We start from the raw sequence: 4,120 nt of genomic DNA, 5'->3' as shown, positions 1-4,120 counted from the left end.
CTGTGGATCCTGTGGGTCCTCCTTCACTGTGGAGGCACACTCTTGTCTGGGATTGCCTATCTAGGCATGGCTTGAATGACAGTATCATCACCCCTTGTGATACACATGGCAAAAGTCAGCCCACATGTCCAGCACCCAGGGAGAACTACACAGACAGGCATGCCTTCTCTCCAGCGAAGTTGGAACTTACTTTTTCTTCATTACCTGGCCCCCTTAAGCCAAATCTTCTCCTAGTCCAGAGCAGTCATCAGATATCAAGTTCTTGTCCCTGGGTGCACCCGTGTGTTTTCATCCAGAACCAACAGATTTGAAGCATTTGATCCTAGCCCTGCCTCTTTCCTTCTCTCTTGGCATTATGCTTGTGAGGAGCTTCAGCTGCTGTTAGAACAGTCCATCTCTACTTTATTATTTCAGCCCTAACACAGAGGGTGTCCTTTGCTTGAACAATTGAACACCGGAGGGTGAGTAGTTGGCTCAGTCTCAAAAGGACTGGCTTGAGATTGTGACTGTCCCTAGGCACTTTGAGTGCTCTGCTCTCAGGGCCAACTTCTTTAGCATCAGAATCATAGGACTGAGGGCTTAGAAAAATGTTTGTTTTAATTGCTTTCAATCCAGGAAATAAAATGGATAAAGTTCATATATTCAACCCAGAAAGTAAAATGGATAAAGTTGATGTTCAGTGTGTCCCATATGAGAATCATATTCATTCATATTCAACATACACACACACTGTGAAGTATATACCAAGCTTGATTATATTTGTTTTCGTACCAATAAAAGCATAAAACATATTGTGTGTGCATATATGTACATACATCCATACGTATGTGTGTGCATATGTGTATCATTTTTTTTTATTAAGGAGGACAGATTAGTTAAGACAGGTTGAGCTCCCAGAAGTCAGTGCCCATCTGTGCAACATTCCCTCTGTCTGAGGTACCTCACAACTTCTGGCTCAGATTCACTTAGGTCATGGCTAAGCTCACTGGTGTTGAAGGCTTGGTGGGATTTGATAGGAAAGTGTCCCATGACTCCCACACCACAGTAGATCCTTCCTGTGCTGTTACAGATTTCTCACAGTGTATGGCCACGGTGTGTGGTCACAGCATGGTTGGCACACTGCAAGGTTATGTCGGTTAGTATTGGTGTTACCCTCATTGGGTCTAGAGTCCCTAGGAGATAGTCCTCATGGACATGTCTATAATGAGGTTTCTAGATTAGACTAACTAATGTAGGGGGATAGTATTAAGCATGCATAGACATTCCATGGGTACAGGGCCCAGACCAAACAGGCACTAGAATGTGAGCTTGGCGAGCCCGTTTGATCACTTCCTGAGTGTGGATGCAGTGTGCCCAGTCACCTCACGCTCCCCGAGCCATGACAGGCTGCACCCTCCAGCTATGAGCCCAACCAAACTTTTGCCTTCCTTAAGTTGTTTTGCCAGGTATTCCATCACATCTACATGAAAACTAATTAATACAGGTACCTGTCTTTGAGCCACACTGTGGGTGAGGCATGGAACAAACACTCTTCTGCCAAGGAACCAAAGTTCTCCTAAGAATCTCTGTGCAGGCTTCTTGCTTCATCTTTTCATATAGGATTTCAGAGAATTTCTTTTTTAACCCCTGAGATACTGAAGTAAGAAGAAGGTTCTCCATCCTCGTGGGTAATTTCTTTGGCTCTCCTGCATCCCAAAGTGTCAGATGCCTTGGGACAGTTCTCCACTGGTAAGACTGGAGACTTGTCTGAGGTCTAGTGAACAGAGCCAGCAGTGCACTGGTCACAGCAGGACCGCCTTGTGCCCCCAAAAGAGCACTGGCTGAGTACCGAGCTGTGGCATAAGGCCCAGTGTTGCACATCTAGCTGTGGATAGGACAGGACAGTCTGTCAGGGCCTGCATTAGAGTTTGTGGGTGCAGTCTCCATTGCCATGGTACAGATTTCTCGTGCACCCATTTACAGAGGAAACGGAAACTTAGATATGCCAAACTAATTGTTCAGTGGATGACCCTCTCGTTGCCTGGGGCAGGAACACTTCCTTGAGAAACAGCCTATATCTGTACTCAAATGACCCAGGACCCTGCAAAATTTGTCTCTTGTCCTTAGTTGGGCTCAATTTATGCTCCATAGAAAGGGAGACTGATGGGAGGTGAGATCTCAGTCTGGGGTCCAATCATGGCACATTGCCAGGCAGTGTTTTAAGCAGGATGCCAGAGAGTAGGCAGACAGACCCTGACACGCATTGACCTTTCTTCTTGTGATGTCCACTGGTTGTTTGTGTCCCTGAGAATTACCAATGTCAAGCAGGGTTGTCGATCGAGGACACAGCTGTGGGGACCCAGTGCAGGCTGAAGCACTGCACTCCATCTAAGGCTTCTTCATCAAAAGGCAGCCTAAAGAATCCTCAACTGGCTTCTAGAAAGATCTAATGAGCAAAGAGATGCCAAAGCCCTTGCTGGATTGAGAAGTAGCCGGCATCAGGGTTAGTCACTAATCGGGGCAGCCCTTCCACCTCTTCTGCCTCTCTGTTCTCACGTCTTTAGTTTTGTTGTCCTGATTTGGGGCAGAGGAGATTTATGAAAAAAGCAAGTTCAGGGGTTATTTCATCAAGGGATGCTGTCTTAGTTAACATTGTAACTCTTATAAAGGACATTTGATTGGGGTTGGCTTAAGTTCAGAGGCTTAGTCTACTATCATCATGGTAGGAAGCATGGCGGCACGCAAGGAGATGTGGCGTTAGAGAAGGAGCCGGCTGCTCTACATCTTGATCTAAGGTCAGCAGGAAGAGACTGAGACGGACTTCCTCCAGCAACGTCCTAATAGTGCCACTAACTATGGGCCTATTGGGCCATTTTAGTTTGAAAGACCACAGATGATAATGGAAAGCTTCATTTGCAGGCTGTCCTCTCTCACCCCGTCTTTTGCTCCTTTTCTCCCTCTTCCCTTTCTTTCTCTCTCCTCCATGTTCCACTCTTTCTTGCATTTCTTTTCTTCCAGAAAGTACTCATCCCATACAGATCGGTGCTTATATTCATTCATCACAGCCTTCCCCAGAAAGGTGTGTGAACATTGTATCTCAGCTAACAATCAAGAAGCAGCCCCGTCCATGATGCCAGGAAGACGGTCTGAGGTGAGGAAGCAGGAAACAGCCCCAGTCTGTTAGCCTCTTACTAAAATATATATAAATCTGAAAGACTGACAGGGTGTTATTTTCTTAATGACTAAGAACAGACTCTGTGTCCACAGAGAAGGGATCTAAGGGAAGATGATGAAGATAGACAGTCACTAATAGATTTTCCTAGATGTACTCTCTGAGCTCCTGGGTCTTCTAAGGTTGAAGCCAGAATGGGGCTAAGAAGATCATTACGAGCCTTCCCTCCGCGAGCTGGCCCTAGGGAGAGGGGAGAATGAACTACTGTTCACAGGAAAGTTAGACTTAGCAAGAAGCTGCCAGATGCAGAGGGGATGTCTTTGAAATAAATCTTTTGTTATTTAAAATGAGTCTAATCTTCTGTCTGCTTTTCATAGCAGAACTATTTTAATGTAATGATTATCCCTGTAAAACCACATGTGAATGATTCCATCTGTATGAAATGTTCAAAAGAGAAAAATATATAGAGGCAGAAAGTAGGTGAGTACTTGCTAAGGCAGGGAGGGCCGGAAGGCGCTGGGAGGCCATGACTGACTGGACAGTCACTTTCCCTTTGAGCAGTAACAACTCTGATCTAGACCGGATGGCAGTGATGGTCACATAACTGGGAGAGTACTCAAAACCATTTGATGGCATGTTTTAGTAAGTGGATCATATGGGATGTGAATTAGAACTCATAAAACTGTTTGAAAAGTGAAAACCCATTCCCTACCTCCTAACTCCCAAGTAAAGTTAGCATTTGGGAAGATGAGTCATTTGCAGTTTGTCACCATGATGGAAGCTGGGGTGAGGCATGCTCATGGGAGAAGAGGGATTCCACCCAACTCCATCAATGCAGAGTTTTATAGAAGCCTGAGGAAGTGGCATGACTTGGCCACTCAGGGTAGAGAAGACCACTGGGTCTCCTAAACCTAGTCCAGGACCATAGGCTGAGGGCCCGGATACCATTGGTACTGGCCTTGTGTTTCC

This window comes from Grammomys surdaster, unplaced genomic scaffold (assembly GCF_004785775.1).
Source record: "Grammomys surdaster isolate TR1022 unplaced genomic scaffold, NIH_TR_1.0 126298, whole genome shotgun sequence".
Lineage (NCBI taxonomy): Eukaryota > Metazoa > Chordata > Mammalia > Rodentia > Muridae > Grammomys > Grammomys surdaster.
This window is presented reverse-complemented; position numbering follows the sequence as displayed.